The sequence below is a fragment of the Megascapheus bottae genome, chromosome 11 (genome assembly GCF_031878675.1).
Source record: "Megascapheus bottae isolate mThoBot1 chromosome 11, mThoBot2.hap1, whole genome shotgun sequence".
NCBI lineage: Eukaryota > Metazoa > Chordata > Mammalia > Rodentia > Geomyidae > Megascapheus > Megascapheus bottae.
The window spans coordinates 44,036,217-44,050,513 of NC_143519.1; the positions used below are offsets into that span (position 1 = coordinate 44,036,217).

The 14,297-nt window shown below is 42.8% G+C and overlaps 1 long non-coding RNA gene across 6 annotated transcripts in view; it reads right to left on the reverse strand.

The window, feature by feature from the left end:
* The window catches only part of LOC150056978 (uncharacterized), a 23,664-nt gene continuing 9,367 nt past the window's right edge, over positions 1-14,297 (reverse strand). For 2 of the 6 annotated variants that reach the window (XR_016537106.1, XR_016537100.1), the window contains 2 exons: positions 13,695-13,815; positions 4,309-4,780 (listed from right to left, as the gene is read on the reverse strand). This is a non-coding gene — a long non-coding RNA (uncharacterized LOC150056978). Of the gene's footprint in view, positions 110-1,579; positions 1,686-4,308; positions 4,781-5,177; positions 5,357-13,694; positions 13,819-14,297 lie in introns of those variants that run through there. The other 4 variants (XR_016537105.1, XR_016537101.1, XR_016537104.1 and 1 more) reach the window with 4 other exon arrangements.

Below are 14,297 nucleotides of genomic sequence, written 5' to 3' on the forward strand. Positions count from 1 at the left end.
TACAAGGATTCAATCATCCTCATTTCCGTATCCATTGGAATGCTGCTGGTTTCTGTTTTTCCCTCATCTCAGGAAATTCTGCTACACAATCTGAAACCACTTTATTGCTCTAGAAAGGATGTGCAAAAGGTTATCAGTAACATACAATAGATAGCACTGTTCTTTAATCACTAGCCGGGTTTGCCTAGTCTTGTTCTTGAGCCTAAAACTGTTACCTTTTCACTTTTCCTTTCCCTCTGCTATTACTTGTCTCACTGTCCTCAACAGAAAAAAGAAACAAATCTTTTATTTCAACCATGGTTCATGAAGCAAAACCTTTAGTTCTAAGGGTTATGACAGCCTGTGGGTTCTCAATCTAAGATCATAATACTCATTGTCCTTACTGTGTCACATGTGTTGGTTTTACAAATTAAAGATGACCATCAAACTTTAAGTAAAACATTTGGAGGTGAGATTTTAACTTCTGGGCTTTATTTTTTGGTAGAAGGGCGGCTTTATTTTTTTTTTTTTTGAGCCAGCCCTGGAGCTTGAATCCAAGTTCTTGGCCTGTCCCTGATCTTTTCTGTTCAAGGCTGGCACTCTACCACTTGAGCCACAGCTCCACTTCTGGCTTTCTTGATATTTAACTGGAGATAAGCGTCTTGTGGACTTTCCTACTTGGGTTGGCTTTGAACCTTGAGCCTCAGATCTCAGCCTCCTAAGTAGCTAGGATTATAGGCATCTTTAACTACAGCTCTTATTGACCTTTTCTGAGTTGACATGTAATCGGAGGTGGTGTGGGCTTCGGCGCTCAGCAGCAACACTCAAACCTTTAGCCTGTGCTTTTGGAGGCTCCTGCAGCCCTAAGTGTCTTCCTGCCTTGCACCTCTGCTCCACAGAAAGGCAACGGTTCTCCTTAGCACTCGGCCACTGTGGAGCTTCTGTCTATGGCAGAGTGTGCTGGAGCCTGGCTTCAGATTATCTGGCATGACTTGGTGCCAGGGTCAGGAGAGCAACAAGGAGCTAATTGTGCAGAAGAAATAGGTTGGTAGGAGGGTAGCTGCTGTGGTCACACATATTCCTGGTTAACTGTGAGGACACAGAAAGGTCTCATCAACCCCAGTGGACTATTCTGTTCTCCCTGGCTTTGAATAGGGATCTTCACATCCAAACCTCCTCAGCTGAGATAGCAGGCGTAAGCCTTTGGTGCCACCTGTTGCAACTGTTTAACCCTCTAAGATTTGGTCTTTTTGTCTAAGTAGGCTGCCCCACTGTAGAGTTCTCTTCCTTTATCTTCTTCCCCAACTCAGCGAGATGCCCAGTTTGTGGTGGCTGTGGTGTGTGTGTGTGTGTGTGTGTGTGTGTGTGTGTGTGTGTGTGTGTGTGTGTAAGAACAGACCAAAGTAGAACTTCATGGCAGTTCTGCTTGGCCCCTGCAATTCAAAGCATCTTCCCCAGCAGAATGGTGTCCTGCCTCACCTCTACCCCATCATGGACCCAACAGCGCCCTTCCACACCTGTTTTGGTATTGCCTCATTTAAGTTTTGGGAAATAGTATCAGATAAATGTTTTCACGTTACTTATGAGTGTGTATTCTCACCCAGGTGGCATGTCTGGGTATCTGAAAGTCTTGTGCTGGGTACCAAATGAGGCCGGAATCTGAGGCTCATGTCTGCTGGGACTCAGAGCTGGTCGTGGTATTCATGCTGTTGAGGACACAATCAGATAGAAAGTTTCTTGGCACATTTTAAATGAATTTTTATTAAATAAAGTTAAGGGGTTAGTAAAGAAGGTATCATCTCATTTAACCTTCCTAGGGTAGCCACAGCAGGTAAGAATGAAAAATTCTTCCCCCTATTTTTTATGTATGTATGTATTTGTTTATTTGTTTATTTTTGCCAGTCCTGGGGCTTGTATTCAGGGCCAAAGCACTGTCCTTGGGCTTTCTCAAGGTTAGAACTCTACCACTTGAGCCACAGCACCACTTCTGGCCTTTTCTATATAATGTGGTACCAAGAAATCGAAGCCAGGGCTTCAGGCATGCAAGGCAAGCACTCTACCATTAGGCCTAATTCCCCCCTTTAAAAAAAATTCAAGAACCTCAGGCTCAGAAAGCTGAGTGGAGAAATGAGGTCCTCTGATTCTGGCTTCTGTTATTCCCAAGTGTTTGGAGATTTTACATATCTATAACTTAATGTCTCTTGTGCAGTAGATAAAATTTATGTTTCATAATCCTTCTGGTACATGTCTGTGCTCACTATTCTCTTTGTAAGAAAATATTTCAAATCTCCAGGACGATATGAAGTGGAGAGTATTTGCATCTTTCTCTCTCTCCACTGTTTCCCAGAGGTATCTGTCAACTCAGTGAACAGCTTGAGGCCCAAACCAAATCACTGAGCATATGAATCCAGCTTCTTTCTTTCTTTTTTATTGTTATTGTAAAGGTGATGTACAGAGGAGTTATAGTTACATACATCAGGCAAAGAGCACATTTCTTGTTGGACAGTGTTACCCTTTCCCTTGCTTTCTTCCAGCTTTAAACTCATGTCCCCACGCACAAGTACACTTTCTTTTCAACACGGCGTCCAAGTGAGTACCACTGCTGCATATCTCCACCCATTGTTTCTCCATTTCTGTGCTCCTCCTTATCCTCCCAAAGACAGAATGAAAAAACAAGACCAAAAAGAAAAGAGGGGCCAGGAGTTTGGCCTACTGGGAAAGTGCTTGCCTAGCATGTACAAAGACCCAGGTTCAATTCCTTGGTACCACATACATAGAAAAAGCCAGAAATGGTCATGTGGCTCAAGTGGCAGAGCTCTATCTAACCTTGAGCAAGCCCAAGGATAGTGCTCAGGCCCCAGGATTGGAAAAAGAAAACAAAAGAAAAACAGCAACAAAGAAAAAAAGCCCTCTTGTTTCCATTCCCTGGAATGTATTTCAGTAAATATTATTTTATATCACAGATGCACATAAGCATTGCACCTTTGTGTTCCTCCTCTAAGAGTACCTTCCTTTGATACTCTTTTTTTTTTTTTTTTTTGCCAGTCCTGGGCTTGAGCACAGGGCCTGAGCCCTGTCCTTGGACTTTCTCAAGGCTAGAGTTCTACCACTTGAGCCTCAGCACCACTTCCGGCTTTTTTCTATGTATGTGGTACCGAGGAATCGAACCCTGGTCTTCATGCATGCTAGGTAAGCACTTTAACCACTAGGCCAAACTCCCGGCCCCTCCTTTGATACTCTTGATTTTTCCACAAATATCTGTGGCCACATGGACCCAGTGGTGAGTGTGTCTACTCTCTCCAGGCATGCCTTCTGCCTCAGCCTGCTGGTGGGCTGGGCAATCAACCTATTCATTGTGGATTGTTTTAGTGGTCTCATTTATTATAGGGAACATATCTTTATTTTTTTTTATTTTTTTATTGTAATTAGTAAAAGGGTTACATGATATTTGCCAGATAGAAAGTGCATTAATTCACATACATTGATACCCTTTCACATGTCTTGGTACCCGTATGGGAACATATCTTTATTGGGAATTTCCCTTTCTTTTGAATCATAGATGATTTCTGTTGGGTATACAGGTGGGTGGGAAGGTAGAAAGAGTGAGAAGGAAAAGTCATCTCATTGGAATACACAGTCTTCTTTTGAGAAGACCACTGCCTATGACAGAGATAATAGATTGTGAAGTTTAGAAGGCCTGTTGGGAGATTTTTGCCTTAGCTGAAATCATTATTTCAAACAAGAGGTACCAGGGTTTAGTTTTCTGGCTCTCCCAGAAGGATTTGTCAAGGTAGCTTAGTGTTCTGATTAATTTACTTAACGCTAGGATTCTATATAAATGCAAATTGTCACTTTCCCCCACCCACTGAGTCCCTCTCAGGCATATCCTGGAGGGAAAAATATGAGATGAGGTTGGATTTACAGACTATGGCTTTATCTGAATTTGGACTCTGGGAGATGGGTTGAGAGCAGGGGATGGGGTGGGAGCGGGGGTGGGAGACTAGGATACAGGAAAGCCTTGCAGCTCAGCTGGCTCAAAGAGGAGCCCCTCAAGGTGGAGGCCCAGCCTTTACCACAAGGCTGTGCACAGTGCTAATGAGCTAGCCCTGCAGGGGCACCAACCAGGAATCTTTCATGTTGGCTGGTGTAATGAACTGAATATTTGTATTCCCTCTAAAAATATGTCATTTTCAAATCTGAACCCTTGAGGGGTAAGATGGTATTTGGAGTTTATGCTAGTCAACTTTTTGTTGCTATGATATAAAAAACACACCTGAAAAAACTCATCTTTGAAGGAAGAAAGATGTGATTCAGGGTTCCAGTGCTTCATTTCTTCCTGGCCTGTGGCAAGTCAGAGCATCGTGGTGGAGAGCATGTGGCCCAGTAAGGCTGCCCACCTCATGGTGGTAAGCAGAGAGAAGAGGCCTGCATCCCAGTGTACCCTTCAAGGGGACCTCTGCAACTGCCTATTTTCTCCACCTCTGGGAGTCCACAACTCTTAATAGCATCACCTGCTGGGGGAATGGTGGTCTTAGAGGACATCTAGCATCCAAAGTACAACAAGGTGGAACGTTCTGCAGATGCTCCATTGTGGGGGCACAGCCCCCATGAACGAGATCAGTATCTTATAAAAGATACTGTTGGGTCTTTTCTGACATGTGTGAGAAGGCATCCTTATGTGCCCATTACCAGACACTGAATCTGTTATACCTTGGTGTTGAATTTTCCAACCTTTAGAACCGGCAACGATACTTTTCTGTTGTTTATAGGACACTCCGATTTATGATATTGTTACAATAGTCTGAATGAAAAAACAAAAGAGAGAAATAAGTCATAAGAACTCTGATCATACTGAGTACAATGGCTCAGGCTTGAACTCCTAGCTATCTGGGAAATTTGAGACCATCCTGGGCATAAAAGTTTGTGAGACTCCATCTCAATCAATGTCTGGGCATGGTGGAACAAGTCTCTCGTCTCAGCTTAGGGAGAAGCACAGTGGCTGAGTGCAATGCCATACCCAGCCACATGGAGAAGCAGGAATAGGAGGATCGAGGCTTGGGAAGGCCTGGGAAACCTTACCTTGAAGATAACCAATGCAAAAAGGAATGCAGATGTGGCTCACATGGCAGAGAGCCTGTCTAGCAAGTGAAAAGCCCTGAGTCAAATCCCCAGTACAGTCCAAATCCCCAAACTCTCACCTTTGTGACTCAAAGGAGCATGTCTTGAAGGAGTTTTAAAAATCTGTTGAGTTCTGACTCCATCTTTATTCATCAGGCAGAATGTGCTGCTGCAGAAAGGATTGGGAGGGTCACCTCTGCAAAGTGCACACGAAGCCAGTTCTACAAGAAAGCCACAAGCTTTCCACACTCTGTGGGAACTGAGCGAGACACATGCACTTTCAGGTTGTCACACAATGCACATGACAACTGCTTCACAAATAATATTGTAAATGTGGCTTTGCTCCATCTGGGATATGTATCGTTTTTTGTTGTTGTTGTTGTTGTTGTTTTTGCCAGTCTTGGGCTTGAGCTCAGGGCCTGAGAACTGTCCTTGGGCTTTCCCAAGGCTAGAGCTCTAGCCTTGAGGTCTAGAGCCTTCAAGTGAGCCATAGCACCACTCTGGCTTTTTCCTATGTATGTGGTACTGAGGAGTCGAACCCAGTGTCTTCATGTGTGGATGCTAGGCAAGCACTCTTACCCCTAGGCCAAACTCCTGGCCCTGGGATATATATCTTTTTAACAATTTTCTACCAGAACCTGAGAAGGGTGGCAGAGTGCTTCAGTTTCCTTCTTCCTGCCCCACTCCCTCAGGGTTCATTTTCCCTTTAGGTACAGATAGCCAACACCTTGTGTCTGTGAGACGCTTAGTGGTACCTGTAAATTTCTTCCTTCCTTTCCTTCCTTCCTTCCTTTCCTTCCTTCCTTCCTTCCTTCCTTCCTTCCTTCCTTCCTTCCTTCCTTCCCTCCCTCCCTCATTTTTTTTCCTCCTTCTCCTTCTCCTCCCCCTCCTCCTCTTCCTTCTTCATGTTTTTTATTAAAAATTTTAACTAAAAAATTTAATTGTTATTATAAAGGTGATATACTGCATGGTTATAGTTACTTCTTTTACTGGCGCTGTTAGGTATAGTAACGAACATGTTTTGGGGTTGTTGGTTCCTGTAATTGAAGAATAAAGAGAGAAAGTACATGTTCTGATGGTATTTAAAGGTTGCCAGGTGTTCTGGGTTCTGAAAATGCAATGACAGATTGTTTAGCAATCAACATGTCATGTAGGTGTAGCTTTTTTGTTGTTGTTTTGTTTTTTAGAAATTAGAATACTAGAAAGAGGAAGCAAAACTAGTCCTGGTCAGTTTTCCAAGGAACAGCCACTGTTATATTCAGAAAAGTTATAGGAGAATTATTTTTAACTCTCCTCTATGAATAATGGTGGATCCTTTCTTCACATTTCTGCCTTATCTCCTTATTTCTGCTCCTTGAGGGCAAATACTTAGGCAACAGTTATCACAATGACCAATATGTCAGAGATGCTATCTCCTGCCAAGCCTGAGGGAGTATACTGCTTAGCTAGCTGACCTCTGAGTCCAACCGCTCAAAGAAGCAAATGGAGGCAGACGGGAGGCTCACACGTATAATCCTACATACTCAGGAGGCTGAGATATATGACAATAACCATTGGAAGCCAGCCAGGGCAGAAAAGTCCATGAGGCTTTCACCTCCAAAATCAGCAAAATCCCAGAATAGGAAGCATGGCTCAACTAGTAGAGTGTCAACTCAAGTGGAAAAAGTCAAGCAAGAGGGCAGAGGTTTTGGCACCCCAGTTTTTGGCAAAGGGAGAGTAAAAAGCAAGTGAAACGATCAGACTTATCACCTTAAAAAATGTCCACTGCTGGGGCTGGGAGTTTGTCCTAGTGGTAGAGTGCTTGCCTAGCATGCACAAAGGCTTGGGTTCAATTCCTCGGTACCACATACATAGAAAAAAGCTGGAAGTGGTGCTGAGGCTCAAGTGGTAGAGCTCTAGCCTTGAGAAAGTTTAAGGACAGTGCTCAGGCCCTGAGTTCAAGTCCCATGACTAGCAAAAAAATAAAAAGAATGTCCACTGCTGAGCAGAGTACTAACAAATAATTTTCCTTTTCTTATATACTATTTTAGTTGTCCAAAAACTATTCTTTTCCATACTTCTTTTTTTGTCAATCATGTCCCTGAGCTCTTTTGCTCAAAGCTAATGCTCTACCACTTTGAGCCACAGCCCCACTTCCTTTCCTTACTTTTAATTTTTTCTTTTTCCTTCTTTCTCTTCTCTCTCTTTTTCTCTTGTTAGTACTGGGGCATGAACTCTTAGCTTGGTTGCTGTTTCTTTGCTTTTTCACTTAAGGTAGGCCCACTGCCAGCTTTCTTGACACTCTCATAGGGCTAGATTTCTAGATCTATTGTCAATTGTATACATACAATTGTATGCTTTGGTAACTTTCTGAGAAAACATACCCAAGAAATCAGTTTTCCCATGTTATTATGCATCTGATAATGTCTTTATTTCTCATACTTAATTGACAGATAAAAATAGATTAATCCTCATATCCTACATGACAGCATTCATTTCCCACCTATGCTAGTTCACATTATTGTTGAGAAGTCTAGTTTTTTATTTTTACCCATTTATAAATCCGATTATCCATCTCTGTTTTATTGTGCTATTTTCTGTGTTATAGGTTGCCTTTGTCTTCCAAATATTCTATACACAAAAAAGCCCCCGGATTCAATTTCATCATCTTCTAAAATTTTATCATCGTTTCCTCATGTTGTCTTTATACTTGTGAATTTATACGTTTTTAATTGCTCTTTTGTCACACTGGACAGGGTCGTAACAATAAAATAGTTGAAGAACAGCGTTGGTGGGGACAGGGGTAGGGGTGGGATGGTAGTTTTGTTGATGATTTTAATTCAAGGGACCTGAACACAGAATTGGCTTAGCCACTGTACTTCACTGCACGGTGACCCGGAATGACATCCTTAGCCTACAGAGGCAGAGGGCATACGGGAAAGAGGTCTGAATGGAGTCTTAAAAGTCTCAAGCCTCAGCTCTAGACATTGTTGGCAATCCCAACTTTGGTCAAGGGACTTAACTTAATGCCCTCCTCTGTGAAATGACACCATGATATTGGCCGTACCTGTGACAGGTGGCTATTTTGAGCATGATCAAAATAGATCATGTGTAAAAAGTGTTGGCAAGTGATAAGGCTTTACATCTGTGTTAAGATTGACAGTGAATGGGTAAAGCTCTGAGCTAGATGTATAGCAGAAGGAAAACCTAAATAAAGTCTCTAGTTTCACTTGTTTTTCGTTGACTCTACAGATCGCTAACTTTACTAGGTTGTCAGTGGCTTATGCTTGTAATCCTAGCTACTCAGGAGCCTGGGCAGTCAAGTCCAAGTGACTCTTATCTCCAATTAACTACTAGAAAACTGGAAGTGGAGCTGTGGCTTAAAGTGGTAGAGCACTAGCCTTGAGCAAAAGAGCTTATGGACAGTGCCCAGCTCCTAAGTTCAGCCCTATGACCAAAAAAACCCCCAACAACAACAACAAAACACCCTTTCTAATAAGAAACTTTCATTTGAAATTCCAGAGCACAGAACGTGGGGTGACCTTTACCAGCAGCTTCAGCAGACCACCTCACCCCTGGCCTTCTTCTATCTGCCTGAAATTTAAAAAGTACTCTTCACAAGTCCTTACATAAACCCTGTACCCAGCTTCCAAATTGCCAGCTGGCTAGTAAAGCTCTATTTTCCCTGCTCTCTGGTTACTGTCTTCCTCTGGTGGCATCAGAACAAGACCTTTCATGATTACACTGGCAAAGGAGGGTACCCATATTTGAAGACAAGCTTTCCTACTTCCTGGCTACCTGTTCCTTCCACAACTCCAGCTGAATGTGTGCTAATAGTATAGATTCTGGTTAGATCATTGGAAACCTTGAATTTGGAAACCCAGTTGGTCTTTGTGAAGGAAAGAAAGGACAGATCCACATAAACTGTATTAACTCACTCTAAGAACTACAAAGAGTCTGTTGGGAGGTTTAAGCTCAACCCTTTCAGACCAGGTGGCCAGGGAGTCAATATGTAATTAATTACCAGAAGAAGTTATATTTGAGTCACCCCTGGCTTGTATGTTGTCTGAAGGAGTGTGCCCACCAGAGGGCAGAGCTGCAGAGGGAGAGGGAGGCCATGACACAAAAGTTGCCAGTGTCAGTGGAACTAGCCAGTGAAGGATCTGCCAGTGCGGGAGGGGACGAGTTCATAGCTTCTGCTAGGCTGCTGCTTTCTCATCAGAGACAGCTATGTCCAGTCATATGAATTTACCCAAATCAATAGGAGAGCAAAGCAAAATATCCTTGTTCTAACATCACACTGACTGTATTAGTCATTCAACAGATTTTCTTAGTTTCTTGGGAGATAGCAGACAGTAAAACAGGCAGAGAGGCCAGCCTTCCTGGAGCCCCTTCTCTATAAAAAAAATAGAGATGTTTTGAGTAATAATTTTCCATGCTAAGGATTGGGGTAACCATAGGAGGATTAAGACTGGCCCTCTAGGGGTACACAGCTAATGGAGGTCATTTCCCAATTAGACTTTTCCATAGGGAAAGATTAATTAGCCAATTCCAATCTTCAGTCCTTTTGGCACATGGCAGATTAATTAATTCCATCTGGTCTCTTGTGAGTTTGGTTAGCCTAAGGTAGTTTCCAGCATGCAACTGTTGAGGGTACTGCAAAAATTGGGTTTCCAGACCCAAACAACTGGACTGGGCAAAGTGCACACATAATTCTTAGTCACTCTGAGTCTAAAGATTCTTCTATAGTGTCTCTATTGGATCTCTTTCTCTTTCTAACCTTGACAGAGATGTCTGTCAGGGCATCCACAATCATACTCTTGCATTGCTTGTAAAGGGATAATAAAAGTAAGCAATTTGTAGATTCAGTCCTCCAATAACTTTTTTTTGGAGGCAATATCACTACATAGTTCAGGTTGGCCTTAGGTGTAAGATCTTTCCGCCTCAGCCTCCTAAATGCAGGGGTTTCAGGACTGTGACATTGCTCAGGGCTCACTTGCTTCTTGAGACCTGTTATAGTCTATGAGAGGAACGTGGTAGCTCTCTCCCTGCAGGAGCTCAGGTCTGCTCATTAGGGGCTAGGGTAGCAGTATCTATGGACAAGCCAGGCTGTGTTCTAATCTTGGATCTGTTACTAGTGCAAGAGCACAGCTTCTGCATCCTTGGACCTATACAGGCGCGCGCGCGCGCACACACACACACACACACACACTCACAGTTCCCTGAGGAACTGTTCAATGTTCAATGCATCCGTCTTGTATTGGTATTTGTATTAGCCATTTCATGACCACAGTAAAAAAAATACCATTTAACATCTTCCTACCAATCATTGCACATTTCATTAATTTAGAACAGAATTTCTTTATTTAGTGTTGATCCCGGGGCTTGAACTCAGGGCCTGGGTGTTGTCCATGAGCTCTTTTACTCAAGTCTAGTGCTCTACCACATTGAGCCACAGCTCCGCTTCTAGTTTTCTGGTGGTTATTTGGGGTAAGTGTCTCATAGCCTTTCCTGCCTGCATTGACTTTGAACCGCTTTCATCAGATCTCAGCCTTTTGAGTAGCTAGGATTACAGGCATGAACCACTGGTGCCAGGCTTTTAAGTCATTTTTCTCAGGAATAAAAGGCACATTCAAAGTTCTGTGTCCTTATTTTGTGGTCCAACATCTGTCCTCTTCTTCTTACTAGTAGAATATTGATGTTTTTTTGTTTTTACAATCCCTGGGGCTTGAACCCAGAGCCCAAGCACTGTCCTTGGGCTCTATTTGAGCCATAGCACCACTTCTGGCTTTTTCTTTTCTTTTTTTTTTTGCCAGTCTTAGGCTTGAGCCCAGGGCCTGAGCACTGTCCTTGGACTTTCTCAAGGCTAGAGCTCTACCACTTGAGCCTCAGCACCACTTCCGGCTTTTTTCTATGTATGTGGTGCCGAGGAATTGAACCCGGATCTTCATGCATGCTAGGCAAGCACTTTAACCACTAGGCCAAACTCCCAGCCCCACTTCTGGCTTTTTCTATGTATGTGGTACCAAGGAATTGAACCTAGGGCTTTGTGCATGCTAGGCAAACACTCTATTACTAGGCCACACTCCTGGCCCAGAATATTGAATTTTTAGACTCTATGATAGAGTCTTCTTTCTTCTCCACTCTACTCTCTGATCTCCTTTTCTTTCCTCTCTTCTTTCCCCCTTCAAAATAGGGAACACGAAAAGAAAGAAGAAACGACCATTATAATTCCCTTTGAGGACATCACCTTCAAAGACCTAAAGATTTATATTAAGCCCCATTTTTTTTTGCCAGTCCTGGCGCTTGACCTTAGGGCCTGAACTGTCCTTGGGCTTTCTCAAGGCCAGCACTCTACCACTTGAGCCCCAGCAGCATTTCTGGCTTTTTCTGTGTATGTGGTACTGAGGAATCAAACCCATGCTCCCCGCCCATTTTTTTTTTTTTTAATTTGAGAGATACAGCAAAGATTTATTCTGGCTCAAAGGTGTCTGTCCAGAATGGTGGAAAGGGCCTGGCAGACAGAGACCAGAGGACAGGGAATATAGAGAGAGGCCAAGGGTAAGACATCACTCCCCAAGGACTCACCCAATGACCCTTCTCCAACCAGGCCTACCTTCTACTTTTGACTCTCTCCTAATTATGCCATCGTATGACTCAATTAAGGAATTAATCCCTTCATTAAGTTAGAACATTGATGATCTAATTGTCTTAGGAAAAACTTTCATAGTGGTATGTTTTACTAATTTAGGTGTTTCTTAATCCAATCAAGCTGAAAAAATTAATTATCATATTATCAAATTAATGCCACTAAAACATCTCCATAGCATTCTTTTCCTGGCTTCCAAAGACTCATCTTCATCTCATAATGGAAAGGGCACTGACCACTTTATAAGTCCTGGTAGTTTTCCATTGTGGTTCAAGGCTAGCCCAGGCAGAGAAAATTTTCCCCTTCTTCATTTTCCACCAAACCCCAACAATAACAGCAAAAAGGCAGGGCTGGAGGCATGGTACAAGTTGAGCAAGTGTGAAGCCCTGAGTTCAAAACCTAATATTTCCTCTCCTCCCCAAATTCAAAGACTAAAGGCCAAGTGTTCTCTGCGAGTCCCTTTAAAATAAAAAAAAAGAACATACATGGTAAGGCACCAGTGGTTCACATCTGTAATCCTACCTACGCAGGTGGCTGTGATCTGAGTATTGAAGTTCGAAGCTAGCCTGGGCAGGGCAGTCTGTGAGCTGTTTTTTTAAAACCACTCTTCTAGTTTTTCTGACGTTTACTGTTTCCAAGCGCCTCATGATGAACGTGTTCCAAAGAGAAGAGGCTTTCTGTATACAGTAGAGGGAAGTTCTGCTCGACACAGACAGGCTGGAGGGTGGGAAGGCAGAGTCAGGGTGCCTCTGGGGCAGCTGCCACCCAGTGCTACCACTGTGGGGCTTGGGGACGGCTGCTAGGCCCAGCCCCTCCCTCCTGTAGGGAAGTTCCTCCCCTCTGGAGTGGAGGGAGCACTAATTGCATTCTGGTCTGTCATCAGCAGGAGCCTCATGGCTCCTTTGTAAGAAGCAAAGTAAATTATTTAGTCTGTGCAGTCCCGATGTGTCTTGGTGCTTAGGATGTCCCTAATGATTTGGCTACAATAATGTGATTTTCAGGCTCTGTGGAATTCTAAAGTCTCTAGCCATTAAGGGCAATGCAATGTGCTCTCTAGAAACGAAGTGCAGCATATATCACTTGGAATTGTTCTTGCTTTGTCCATAGGAGAAAAATGGCAGGCTGGCATTAGGCTTTCCCACTATGAACCATGCCTGAACCATGTGGCTGTCTCCTTTTGCTGAACTTTACAGCTTTCTTGAACTGTTACTTGAACATGCCTGGTTTCAGAGTCACCTACTGTCCCCATCTTTAAGGATTCATTTAAACATCATATAAATGTGAGCATCAAATTCATGTAAACATTGTAGAAATGCTCCACAGTGCTAAGATGCTAAGTGTTCTCTGTTTCTGTCTCTCACCAGTACTAGGATATAACTCAGGACCACACACTTGCTAGGCAAGCCCTCTACCACTTGAGCCACACCTCAGTACTTTTATTCTAGATTTTTTTCTTTATTTTTGAGACATGGTGCTCTGCACTACTTTTTAAATTTTTTATTTTTTATTGTTGGAGGGGTGTACAAAGAGGTCAAGTTACATTTGTCAGGTAGTGTGTACGTTATTTCTGATCAGTGATATCCCTTCCCATGTTTTTCTCCCACTTTCCTTCCCCCGCTCCCAATCATCCTGTTTTTTTTCCTTCCCTTCCTACTTCAAATAAACAAATAAATGTATATACAATATACTAAGTACCAAAGTCAGATACAGTAATAATATGAGATAAACCACAAAGGGAAAAAAGAGACAAAAGAAATAACTGGACATAGTACCTTAAGAACAACAATCACAAAATTAAACTTGTTTCCATATCCTGGAGTTCATTTCGCTTAGCCTCATCCTGTATGGCTATATGTACATAGCTTTTGAGCTATTGTGATCTTCTGCTAGGAAAATCTTAGATGTATACTAATTATTACAAATGAGGGAAAAACCCATGGAGCCTTATATTTGTTTGGGTCTAGTTTACCTCACTGAATATGATTTTTTTCAAGTCTTCCCATTTCCTTATGAATGGAGTGATGTCATTCTTTCTGATGGCAGCATAGAATTCCATTATGTACAAGTCCACATCTTCTGGATCCATTCATCTACTGAGGGACATCTGGGTTAGTTCCATAACTTAGCTATGGTAAATAATGCTGCAATGAACATGGTTGTGCTAGTAGCTTTAGTGTGTCCTTCTTTATGGACATTTGGATAAATGCCCAGGTCACAAGGAGCTTTATGTTTAGTCTTTTGAGGAATCACCATACTGCTTTCCAGAGTAGCTGAACACTCCCACCATCACTCCCTTCTGGCCACATCCCTGCCAACATCTGTTATTAGATTTCTAGATAATGGCCATTCTAATTGGAGTAAGGTGGAATCGCAAAGTTGTTATTTTTGTTGTTATTTGTCATGGGACTTGAACTCTGGGCCTGGCTGCTGTCACTGAGCTCTTCAGCTCAAGGCTACTGCCCTACTCCATGGCCTGGGTGCTGTCCCTGAGCTCCTCAGCTAAAGGCTTTCATCCTACATCTTGAGACATAGCCCACTTCTGGTTTACTGGTGATAAAAGTCTCATGGGCTT